The sequence below is a fragment of the Aulonocara sp. 'chitande type north' Nkhata Bay genome, linkage group LG15 (genome assembly GCF_057382095.1).
Source record: "Aulonocara sp. 'chitande type north' Nkhata Bay isolate Kocher_YH1m ecotype deep benthic linkage group LG15, A_spYH_male_GT1.1, whole genome shotgun sequence".
Lineage (NCBI taxonomy): Eukaryota > Metazoa > Chordata > Actinopteri > Cichliformes > Cichlidae > Aulonocara > Aulonocara sp. 'chitande type north' Nkhata Bay.
In genome coordinates this window covers 2,196,419-2,209,692 of record NC_141358.1, presented here as the reverse complement: position 1 = coordinate 2,209,692, position 13,274 = coordinate 2,196,419, and the positions used below count along the sequence as shown (strand labels likewise).

Below are 13,274 nucleotides of genomic sequence, written 5' to 3'. Positions count from 1 at the left end.
GAAAACTTCTTTTTACAGCGAAAAAACCCCTAAACTTTAATGGGAAACTCACAGAGAAACTCGCGGATTCTTCCACTGACTGCGGCACACCTGCACCAGGGTAACCCTCCGCCTGCCCCCACTCCTGCTTTACAGGCGAAAATAGAGCAACAGGACCGCTGAGTCTTTGACTTTATTTATTTTCTGCTGTGTTTACTTGCATCTATTTGAAAGACTGAGTGTAAACACAAAAAATATTTAATTTTATGAGCTGGAATGTGCAGAAAATAGGTTTAAATATTAAAAAAATTTCTTCCAGTCAGAGAATGTTGCAGATAATTAAATCTTTGCTTGATGCATAAAGTTAAAAGATTAAAACTAATAAAACAAGTTTTAAAAAGAGACTTTTCCATCTGATTACATTTTGTATGATGGATTATGCAGAAAAAGTAGAATTGGCTGAAAGATCTATCACTTTATCACCTCTTCAGGTTGTAAATCGTGTTTTTAAAAAGTAACTAAGTAACTAAGTAATTAATTACTTTTGAAAATAAGTAATCAGTAAAGTAACGGGATTACTTTTTGGGGTAAGTAATCAGTAATTAGTTACTGATTACTTTTTTCAAGTAACTTGACCAACACTGGTTATCACTGATATGTTAAATCATCTAAAGAGACAATCCCGCTGCCATGCACAACTGCACTGATTAATTAGAGATTTAATAAATCAGTTTAAAGTCTTTGGTGAATTTTTATTCCATCTTTTAGGTTTTCTACCTTTTTTCATTAGCCGAGTGTTTTCGTGTATTTTTCGAGCTTAAAGAACGAAAGCAAACAAAACGATCTTGATCTTTCAGCTGCTGCCTTTAGGGGTCACCACAGCGAATCGTCTGCATCCATCTCATCCTATCCCAGCACCCTCCTCTGTCACATCTGCATGTCCTTCTTCTCTGTAGTCTTCCTCTTTCCCTCCTGCCTGCCAGCTCCATCTTCAACATCCTTTGTCCAATATATTCTTTCTCCCACGTCCGAATCATCTTAGCCTTGTCTCTCCAACTTTGTCTCCAAACCACTCGACCTGAGCCGTCCCTCTGATGTATTCATTCCCAGTCATGTCCATTCTGGTCCCCTCCCAGTCAGCATCTTCAGCTCTGACTTGCCATCTTAGCCAAACCATAAATCACAGCAGGTCTCACTAGCCTCTTGTAAACCTTCCCTTTCACGCTCGCTGTTACCCTTCTGTCACAAATCACCCCTGACACGACTGCATTCCCTAAATATTATCTAATCAATTAAACTGCTCGGCCACTTTGCAGCACTCATACTCTCCAAACATGCATGTACACAAACGGGCTGAAAACCGCCTGCACCAGGCCCAATTTTACACTCTCCCATCCTCTGAGAGGGATATGAATCTGTCCTTGTAAAACACAACTGTAAATATACATAGATGAAATTTACAAGCCAATTGCCTCCTTGGACTTGAGTCAAGCTAATAAACACAGAGAAGGAGGAGAAAAGACGAGCAGGTCCTCGTCCTATCTAGGCCAGTCGAACGGGAGGCGTGGCGAGGGGTGGGCTGCGCGGCTCTCGCTCCGGGCCAGGTCTGTCGAGAAGGTCATGTGAAAGTGGAATGCGGCGGGGTCGGTTGCTCGCCAGAGGCTGCGTTCAGTCAGAAAAGCTTATTTTTTTAAAACAAAGTGAAAACTGTATGCCACCTGGGAGAGATTATTCCTCACTGTTGTCCAGGTTTATTTGAATAATTGAGTTTCTGAAGCATGCGAGGCTACATCGCCACGGGGCAAAGATCTCAGTGTTTTATGCTTTGTTTGGTTTTTTTATTTGGCAGTGCATTGTTTCGACAGAGTTTAACTGACATAATGTGAGGCTGGGCTTTTGCACGCTGCATAACTGGACAAACAATTACCTAGCAATTACTGCGAAGCTTTTGAGATAGAGAGGAATGCATCGCTCAGCAGGCAGCTGACAGCGTGCGCTAACTCAGCAAGCGACATGCAAAATAGGAAAATAATGGCGTAGAGTGCCAGAAGTGAAGAGCGTCGGTCCAACGCAGAGACACACGGCAGACATGAAGGCTGCGCACGAACAGGAAAAAGCAATTTATGTAGACGCACGTGCAAACATCGAGACACATCTAAAGAGAAGTGAACATGACTGAAAGCAGGGCTGGAGGTGGGGGCGTCTCAGACTAGGTTTGGTTTCATTGAGAGTGATTCCTGCATATAAAGAAAATGATTCAGTGTTTTTCCCACACGACAGGGTTGCTTCAGTTTGCCGTGTTAAGTTGCAGCGTCGTCATAGGTCACAAAGTTTAATAAAGACAAAACTTTAAGGTGAGTAATAACAGAAAGGTGGTGACGCGACGCCTGTGAGCTGTTGAGTTTGGAAAGATAGACGGCGTATTGTGTCAACTGGACCTTTGTTCTCACCCGCATCGCCCAGTCGAGGGTTTGGGTGCTGCAACAACAACATGATGTCATGTTGACTGGTAAGGAGGAAGAATGAGGGGGAGGGGGTGGGGGGGGGGGGCAGAGGTGATAAAAATGTGGGAGGTGAAGAAAACGGGTGAAGACGTGGATTTGGTTATGTTTGTTTTTTGGCATATCCAAATTGGAATCAGATTGCAGATTGTAAAAGTCACGCTGTCGGTGGTTAGGAATCTGATTCAAATCAAATTTTAAACGACATCGTGCCCAGAGCCACTCAAATCACATTTCCAACTGTCCTTTACGTCACTGCCAGCGCCTAACACAGAACACATGACGGTAACATCACACCTGGCTGCCACTGCTGGAGACCAAGGAGGTCTGTGAGTCTTTTATTTAAGTAAAAATACATCTCTATAAGTCTTGGAAACCACCTACTGCCTTTGGTGTACTGTGTCCATACACACAACAAAATAGACCCCTGCTGTGCTGAGATGTTGAGCTTTTTGGACGCGGTGATGTTTTGGCCAGATGTTAAGATATACGGCGCACTATAGTTCTCGCCCGCTCATGCAGCTTCAGGTAAAATCGCCTCCTTGATCGAGGAAAAAGCAGAGTGGGGCCTGTGTTATTGTTATTAGTGGTGCCTCAGTGTTACCGTTAGCATGTTACTGGTGGAAATGGAGCCAATTTGAACAGCTTTAAACAAATGATGCAGTGAAGTGGCAAATAGTCTTTAGGTTATCAACAGGATACACCCTGGAAAACGCTGCCAGAAATGCAATTGGTTTCAGCCGATGCTAAACAGCCTCAAAGTTACAATGGCATCGACTTTGGGGCAACTTTATCTTTGATAAAGAGGCGTCAACGCCAAACGGCGATGTGGCGACCAGAGCTGATGGGATGTCGATGAGATTTTGGGAGTGAATTTGTAAGTTTGCTGACTTACAAAGAAATGAACAGCCTCTAACTGGTATGGCATTAGTACCAGTTAGAGACTGGCCCCGCCCAAACGTCCACACAATCAAGCATGAAGGTGGAACTATTATGCTTCAGGACTGAGGGCACAGGACAACTTAAACACAACAAGGAGGCCATGAACCGTAAAATCTTGGACAGAGCAATGAAGATGGGTCATGGATGGATCTTCCATCAAGACCCGAATCATGAGGCCCAGGCAAAAATGAAGTGGCTAAAGAAGAAGAACATTGAGCTCATAGAGCGGCCCAACAAGTCTCCAGACCTTAATCCTATAGAACAGCGGTCCCCAACCCCCGGGCCTCGGACCGGTACCGGTCCGTGAGTCGTTTGGTACCGGGCCGCGAGAGTTGAGGCTCAGGTGTGAAATGTCTGGTTTTCAGGGTTTTTATCGTTTTCAGCGTTATTTTGTTATCGTTTTTATCGTTAACTCTGTTTTCCTGGGTCTTTTCACGTGTGTTATGAATAAATCTTCTTTTTTTCAGTACCGGTACTAGTTTTATTTTGTTGTATTTATCCATGATACCTTAAAGGCCGATCCGTGAAAATATTGTCGGGCATAAACCGGTCCGAGGTGCAAAAAAGGTTGGAGACCGCTGCTGTAGAAAACCTGTGTAGAGAGTTTAAGCTGGAGACTTTAGAGAGTTTGTAAAGATTAGTGAACCAAACCTTCATAATATGTGTGCAAAACTGTCGACCAGGTACAAGAAACATCTTGCTGCTGTACTTGCCAACAACAGTTTCTCCACAAAGCACGAACCTACATTTTGCGAGTTTCAGTTGAAACTTGTTATTACAACTTTAAATATAAAGCCTTGAGCTGTAGCAGGATCACTGCTGTTAGATCAGAGGAGAGAGGTTTGAATGAAGGAGAATGACGATTTTAACCACATTCTTTGGAAATATAAACATTTTTTATTTTTTGTCATCAAAAAAGGAAGTTTTGCCGCATAAATGTGAGTCCATTTTTGGAGTCTAATGTAAACAGTTATTTTTAAAGCCTTCTGGGAAGAGGTCTGCTGAAACAACCCAGTAAATGTGAAAAAGAACCAACGCCATTGCATGAAGCTGAGCAAAAAGATTTCATGGAATGAAATGAACTCGGCGTTGAAAGAAGCAGAAACGGAGACAAACATTCCTGGTGTCTGATACGACCCGCATCACCACGACTACTGTGGTGTGAGACGATTCATCGCCCGTATTCATCTAATCTGCAGCCTTCTGTTTTGGTTACATTTGAGAGAAATACCCTACTCTCACACTTGTTCAGTGTGTGTGTGTGTGTGTGTGTGTGTGTAGCAGCACTGCTGCCACAAAAATAATGCTGATAGCTCTGCGATGCCTGAACACCAAATGCAACATCGCTTGTAAATGACAACAAGGATTTCACAACTAAAGCTCAACTTTGAGGAATAAATTGAGTTTTTATGAGGTGTGAACATAAAATCTAAGATAAGGGGGGGACATGAGGGTGGAGGGGGGGCGGCTGAGTCCTGAATGCGCCAGCAGCACGAAGCCTGTTAAAAGTTCAGTGTGACTGGAGCAGAAAATCAAGGAGTGCAGCTCCGAGTTGCGTTATGTACGCCTGCTGGCAGCCCTTCTGGCTGGCATTCGCCGGCGCTTTTTTGGCCACTTTCAGAGGTTTCCAAAGCAAACAGGAACGGCTCTGCTTACGCGCCATAAAACCTGTCCTCAATTATAGGCAGCGCTGTACTCACAGGGTAAGAAAATGTTCAAAGTACTTCAGTAACTTCCAAATACGCTGAAAATCTATCAGTTACATTTAAATGTGGAGTATCTGTTTTGGCCCATAACGAGGTATCATGATGCTGGTTTAGGCAATACTCCGAATGCTGTATATATTATTATTATCATTATTATTATTATTATTATACATTATCTGTGATTTAAAAATAAATTCATCAGGTATGGTAGCACCAAATATACTAGATTGTTGTTAAGACAGGGGATACGATCTGTGCTGTTTATGTCTGTGGCATAATACCATAATAGCTATACTGCCTGTTCAGAAGCCAATATAGCAGTAAGCACCACAAAAGTACCGAATGCACTGGCACACATGTTGTCCCATCACTAGCTTCAAGTGTCTGAAGACTTCCTGCCAACTCTCTGTACTCATACTGCAGTTTAGAACCATCGTTAAGTGTTTTACAAAGGAAGCAAAGGAACAAGAAAAAACTGATGTAACGTCCAATTTTTCCGATCAAAACTTATTTTGTGGTGAACAACTTCACTCTCAAAATATACGAGTCGCTCCAACAACTATGAGACTAGTTTGTACTCAGAAAGACGGAGCATTAGCTTATCTTGCTTAAGGTCGCCATGACTGCAGTTAGATGTTGTGCTTTTCTTACAGCCGTCAGCTGCAACATGCGTGCTTTGTCATTCACTCTGTTACTCCGTTCATTTAAAGATTGCTGGGTTTCTATTGGCAGCACGATGCACAAAACACAGAATAAATGGAGGTCTCACCTCAGAGGTCTGTAGCCCCACAGGATCTGCTGCCAGTGTATCATTGCCACCACACGATACCCCCAAAGGGCCCGTCCTGATGTGTCCGAGCTGCTTTGGTCTATACGCTCGAAGGTTCCAGCTTTAAACAAAGCAGCATTTGCTGAGTCCTCGGGAGGTTTTCATATTCTGGCTGAACTCTAGTTATGCATTACACGATGTACGCAAAAAGTCATTGTGAGGATGTATAATGGTAATTACATTTTTCAGTTCAAACCACCAAAACTGACTCATCAGAATTAGATTTATGCAGTAATAACAGTCAGCTGGTGGATGGATTTAGGTCCAAGAAGAAGGCACGAGGAAGCCCACAGTCCCTCAGGGCTACGCTAAGCATGGCACATGTATCCTCAGACACATTAAGACATCAGGGGCGGTAACGAGCCAACAACCAAAAATCGCAGCTCTTGAAGAAAACTAACAAAGCCGGTTATAGAACGAAGGACTTACAAAAATAAGTCTTTCTTTTCCTTGCTAACTACAGCGTGTGACCAATCAGCTTTAATCCAGAATCCATGGTCACATTTTCCACAACTAATATTCAAAATGCCTTTTACAGCGTGGCGGCTCCTGGGTCTCAGCCACAGAGAGAGAAGGAAGAAGGGCCAGACTGAACTGACTCTTCTGGGTGTTTACGGGGTTTCTTTGTCCGTAAGTGGTTTGAGTTGTTTTTCAGGACATTGTTACTGCAGCAAGCAAAGCTGTGATTTTCCCTTTAAACTGCTCCGTAAAGAACAATCAAAGGTGCAGCTAAATGTTGAGTCGCTCACTTTGTGAAGAAAACAACCCGCGTTGGTCACCTCTAATCGTCAGATACATTTGATGCAACATGGCGAATGTTAGCGCCCCCCACCACCAAAGAAAGAAAAGAAAATCAGCTGCTGTTCCCTGATTGGTTCAGTTCTGGTCGAATCTTTCAGAGGTCACGGCTGCAGCGCGTCTCTCTCTGAACGACAGGTCCCACATTAATGGGGCGCCAGCGGTCACAAGTGGGAGATTATGAGTGTTTGATGAAAACAGCTATTGGTGGGATTCATCATGGCTGATGTTGACTCAGTTCGACCTCCAGACGTGTGCGTGAGGTCACTGTTGCAGCTTTGTGTTTTTGGGGCTTTTTTCAGGTACATCGGTCTTTATGGTATGTTAATGTCTAAGCCGTCGACTATAACCTAATGACTGCGCGCAGGTATTATCTTCCAAAAATATACATTCACAACATTCTTTCTGAACTACCGAGTTATGTTTGTTTTAATGGAGGCAGAAAGAATTCGAGCCCGTCGATGGGACGGAGGCTGAAATGCAGATGTATACACAGAGACGTTTTTTATAGACACTTAACTCTAATTAACCTTCGTTCTCCTATTTGCCTATAATCACATTATCCTCTGGTATTTGACTCTATTTTCCTTTCGTTCAGGAGAGGCCATGTCCTCCTGCTACATGCCCAGAACAGTGAGACGGAGCGAGAACAAGCTTCTCCTTGTGTCCGATCTCCCAGTCGGCCATAGAAGCAGCCTACGGTCTTCCTTCTCCCTCCCTCTCTTTCTCGCTCTCGTCTTCGTCCTTTCCTGCTCTTCCATCACTGCATATCTGAGCTCTGCCCTCAGGCTGCGTCCAGCAGTCGGCCGCTGCCGTCAGCTGACTCTTCAGTGCTACAGGTTTGGGCTTGTATAGGATTCAGTCTTCTGTCAGGATGTTAATAAACGAGAGTCTAAATAAAGTAATTCAAGACAAAAAAAAGATCAAACTGTTTTTCTTCACTGTCATTTCTAACAGTCTCAGACACGGTGAGACATTCCTAATGCCAAAGTCATGTGAAATTATTTTTTTTGCAACTAATTGTATCAAAATGTTTAAAGAAATAAAATAAAAAAGGTTGAATCTATGCGTCTTTTATCCCCCATGTTGTAGAAAACACACTGCAGCTGTCGAATGTGTTCATTTCTATACTGGTGTGTAAAACCCTTCTGCCTGTGCCCCAAAGCAATGATAGGTGGAGGTGAAAGCTCTCACTTTAACCTGAGCTCCAGAAAGGTGCCTGCTGAGCTGTCAACTGACACATTACACAATGCATACTTTAAAGAACTGATGCAGAAATGAGCCTTTAGACCATAGGTGTCAAACTCTGGCCCGTGGGCCAAATTTGGCCCGCAGCCTAATTACATTTGGCCCGCGAAGCCATGCCAAATTATTATTAGAGCTGGCCTACTGGTATTATACAGCTAATATATATATTGTTTAGTATTAAGCTTTGCTTGTTCCATATTCAGTTTTTCAGCAAAACGTGTTTGAGTCCATAAGAAGAGATTCATTCTCATATCTGGAGGAATAAATATATTTCAATAAATATTAATGTTAGCCCGCGACTTTGTTCCAGTTTTGAATTTTGGCCCACTGTGTATTTGAGTTTGACACCCCTGCTTTAGACGGACACTTTACACTTGCGCTTCATTGCATTTAACAAAGACATCACGTACAAGTTATTTTACAGTGTAAAGATGATATGGAAAAATGATGGAGCCTCAAAAATGATGTTTTGTAAAAAAAAAAAAAAAAAAAAGGAAAAAATGTTGAACTAACACCACCTTGACCAGTAAAATATGAAACTCATGGTTACATGTGAAGCCATCTGTAATAACTCAATAATAATCTGTATAAACTACAGAAGGACAGACAATTCTGTTATAGCTGATTCTCTGTATAAAATACTCAATAACACTCAACTGTCTTCTTGAAGTTTGATTCTATTTACTTGATTTTTGTTTTTCGAGGGATTTTTTTTCTCCATGTACTGTTAAAACGTCATAAATCATAAAGAAATAAGATTTCTCTGAAATGTATTTTCAGATGTGCCGTCTTTGTTTGGCTCAAAGATTGTTAGTAAACCAGAAACAAAACGTTAGCTAAATGTAACAACAAGAGGTAATATATAAAAACTGCTGAAATAATTAGCAAAGAATTTTAATTGTTTATGTAAAAGTAGTTAAAAATTTAAATAGAACTGTAAAAATAAACAGAGCACTAAAGCTCATATTTAGTTCAAATAATTAGCTAAAAATAGGCTAAATACAATAATTGAAATGGTAAGCTAAGAAAGCATTCACGTTTCAAACACTTGGTGTAATACATGACGTTTTAAATGGTTAACCCAAAATAACAGATCAGAGCTGGTAAAGACTCCAAGTTCAAACAGTTAAGAGAGGATTTGCATTTTAAACAGACACTTTCTAAAATAGTCACTTAAACCCAACAGATAAAAAGTTAAAACAGCAAAAAGTAGCGTGATGAATAAAAGCTCCAAATCAGACGCAGCCTCTCAGCAGCAAACTTGACCCAGTGACTGTCTTTAAAGCATTACTTTGCAGTGAGTTAAAATGCATATATGTGGAGTGTTTCCTGCGAGCTGTTTGATGACTCTGTATGAACAATATGATTCTGAAAATAAAATCTACAGGGACAAAAACAGCAGACATATCCAGGCTACTGCTACACAATATGGAACAACTGTGAACATGTTAGGAAAATGAAATATTAGAGGTCATATGTGGATGCTGGAGAGGTGTGTGTCACTACTCTCTGTATGCTGTAGCCTTATGTTTCCTCATTAATCACGTTCATTGGCAGGTGTGGTCTGGGACTTGGCGTTCTGGAGGTTTGTTAAGTAAAAGCCGGTGAATAAAACAGCTTTGTAAATGGAGTGTAATCAGGGCAGCTTTCCCCAGTAAAGAAGAGGAGAAAAGCTTTTGATCATAGAGATGTCATTATTTCCAAAGAAGCGTGGAGTGTTTACCTGTGAGAGGCAGAGGAGGACTTCACACCCATTTAAATAATGAGACCATCGCGAAAGATGTTAGAGATAATTGTTTCTATTTCACCTCAGACATTTTAAAAGTTATTGCTGGTATGCTCACAATTATTTTCAATCGCTTTCTGCTGGAAAAGGAAGAAGAGCTGGTGAGGTTACACAACGTAAACCGGCCCTTACCCTGTTCTGAATGCTTTCTTCTTTTTCAGCCACCCCTGCAGAGGCTGTGGGTGCACTCTTTTCATCACGCTCTTTAAAGACAGTAATAACGTGTACTCAACCTTTTATTTAGCGTCTCCTGTAGGCCACCCATTACATTCATCAGCCCTGTTTAAAACTTTGCTTCAGAAACCATTCGTCATCCCAAAGGTTGACAAGACAAGTGCAGCAGGTCAGGAAGAAGCACAGTGAACAACGGCCAGTGAGAAACAGGCAGCCGTGAATAATGCATGCGTGGAAAAACCAACAACAACTTCTGAAAGTTCATTTTGCTTTCAGCTGAAGATGCTCTCACATGAAAGGAAAAAAGCGCCTTTTTGCCAACTTCTATGCAGTCGTACTCCGAGCTCAGCTTGAGATAGACACTGATTAGTTTAATTATGTGTGCCGTGATTAGGCATCTTAATGGTACTCATCCCAATATGAGACATGACTTACAATGATTTAGAGCTGTGACATTTGCGATAAAGCTTTGGGAAGAAATCTGCTATTTTTCTTCTTTTCTTTTTTGTTTACAGACACTAAAACACATCCGAACACAGCGGGCAATTTAAAACACACACACACACACACACACACACACACACTTACCGTCTCTAAGCACTCGGTGGTCGTAGCGGGGTCAAAGGAGAACAGAGGCGAGGAGCCCTCACGGCGTTACGCTCTCATGTCAGCCCGGCTCACAGACACCGACGGGCTCGTTAACTTGAGAGCTCGCTGAAGTGTGTCAAGAGGAAACTGCAGGCACAAGTCGGTCAGGCCGGCGAGGAGCAGGCAAACGAGGCAGACACAAAGCGGAGAGAATTCAAAGACGCCAGCAGTTTCTTCTTCCTCGCTTTCTCTGCTGTAACTTAACCCCCCCGAGGAGCTCCGGCGAGCAGACACACACAACCAGTTCCAGACCTGTCCTGCTCCGGCGGCGTGCCTCTCCCCTTTTCTCCCTCTCACATTTCTCAGGGTTTTTTGGTATCATTTAACTCTTGATTTTCGATGAGCTCACCGCGGGCTCAGGTTTCAGCGCCTTTTGCTGGAATGCGAGGGCAGTCTGGAAGAGGCGAGAGGTGGCGGGGAGGTCAAAGGCTACCGGGCTGCAGTGCGGAGGAATGGGGATGACAGGGGAGTCCGTCATCCCGGGGAGTTCCAGCGGATGGATATCTCGAGAGGGGGGCCCCGGAGAGCCGAGAACAAAACAGGAGTCTCAGGGGTCATGGGTTACGGATGTTGAAACATTTGACATCTCTGGAGGCTACAGACTTCAGGAACACCGAGTACATTTACACGCTCACATACACACATATTCATGTCTAAGTGCCAGATTTATTGCTCACTTAGGGGGTCTGGTGTTTTCCTCCGGGACAAACACTTTGTTTCTTCTGCTGTTTTCATATTTTGATTTGGGTCAGAGGCACGAGTGTGACCACAATCAGGAGAATAATACGGTCATTTGCATAGTGCAACTTTAGCAAGGATTATGAGGAGCAGGGATTTGTTTAATGGCGCCTAGTGCCCCCTAGATCAGGCAGCTACACCGAAGATTAAGAAGAACAGGTAAAATATCACCGTGGCTTAGCCAATAAGCCCAAAATGCATATCAGTGCTTGTAAAGACTCCACCATAATTCACAATGATGTTGTGCGGTTAAATAGAAAGCAGTTCTGTCCCTGCCCTGGATTTTCTTAACCAGATGTGAACTAAACCCCGTTAATGCTGTTTTTCACACATGGCTTTACAACAGTCAGGTGTGGGATTGTTACAGACTCAATAATTCACTTTGTTTCTGAAAATATGCAACCACTGGGTCTTGATGAGTACTTAAGAGCGTGGTAAGAAATCAGGTCAAACCCTATTTTCAAACTCCATAATGGGACTAATTTACAAACCCCTGGAGGCTGAAATTCCCCCTTGACACGTTCAGAGTGCACTCGGTCGTGTGTTTGAGAAATCTTACCCACATGTGTCCAGAGTATCGATCCACCTGCAGCTTTGATAGAACTGTCGTGGCTGCAGGTATGAATCTCGCCACATTAAGGTGATCCACAAGGCAGCTGAGGTGGACCACTGCCCTGCCCATTCCTACAGGAAGCACACGTATAATCCTGATTTCTTGGCTGTGCTGCTGCCATGCAGTCGTGTACGTCTCTGTGAAAGCCTCTGAGCTGACATCCTGTGAGGTCCCTGATATTGTGCCCGGGTACATTAATAAATTAATGGGGAATAAATTATTAAAGCTGTAATCAAAGTGAGAAATATTTAGCAAGTGGATGAAATCTGTCTTGTAATTACAGAGCCTGAATTGATTTTCACCTCTCGCATAATGATCATAAAAACTCTATTTTTAACCTTTTTTTATTCTTTCTTAACAAACAAAGGACCCCCTGATATCATATTGTAAAGCACTTTGAGGTAACTGTTGTTGTGATTTGCTGCTATATAAATAGAACTGAATTGAAATGTTCTGTTTAAACTCTCTCATATTGTAAGTAAATGCCAATAATATGCCAATGAATAGATTTTTCTGTTGTCAGGATTTCATATTCTTCGGCTGCCATAAAAAACAAAAAGGCCACTTTTAGCTTGTGGCCAACTTGAGGGTGAAAGCTTTGGCCATATTGGTGCAGTTTCATATGCAAATGCAGAGCTGCTGACGATCACCGGCACCTGTTTGGTGGCACGTTACACTTTGTGCTAATTACATGCAGTTTGCTGCACCTGCGGTGATGCTGCAGCGGTGTGAGCAGGGGTTGCACTGATAGCTAAATGGACAACACACCAGAAAAAAAAAGAGAGAGAGAGAGCAAAGTAATTCTCTCAGAGAGGATCAAACTATATTCCTGTGTAAAACAAAAACAATCATAATGACGGTGAATCACAGATGCAGCCTGGCGTGTTTTTCCTGCTGTTTACTCTTTCCCCCCTCTTCTGCCGGCCCAGCTAACTTTGAACTGCAGCCCTGGAAGCCGCTCCAGTCGCCGGGAATGTGTGGTCTTTATTAAGGAGAGGAAGTGTGCGAATGAGCCCAAAATCTCAGGAGTCTTGATCCTTTTCCCCCTTGTGGCACTTTTCACAAGCGGGGTCCAGCTAATCGCTTATACTGATAGCAAGTTTGTGTGTGAGGCCCCGCGTCTCAGAGAAACAGGCTGACGGGACACACACACACCCCTCCCGGTCTGTGTAACATGCTGAGGACTGAGCTCATATACTGTTTGTGCAGATGAGTGTCGGAGCGGGCACACCCTCTGCGGGCCTGTTCCCATGGGAACAGCAGTGATAGCGAACAGCTTGTTTTTGTGGTTTTTGGCAGTGTTGCCACTGCT

At 43.0% G+C, this 13,274-nt stretch overlaps 1 protein-coding gene across 1 annotated transcript in view; it reads right to left on the bottom strand.

Annotated features, from left to right (window-relative positions):
- The window catches only part of flrt2 (fibronectin leucine rich transmembrane protein 2), a 49,487-nt gene extending 38,652 nt beyond the window's left edge, over window positions 1-10,835 (bottom strand). Inside the window, exon 1 of the mRNA XM_086263620.1 lies at window positions 10,552-10,835. The gene's annotated coding sequence lies outside the window, so the exon portion shown is untranslated. The remainder of the gene's footprint in view (window positions 1-10,551) is intronic.
- Between the last annotated feature and the right edge of the window lie 2,439 nt (window positions 10,836-13,274).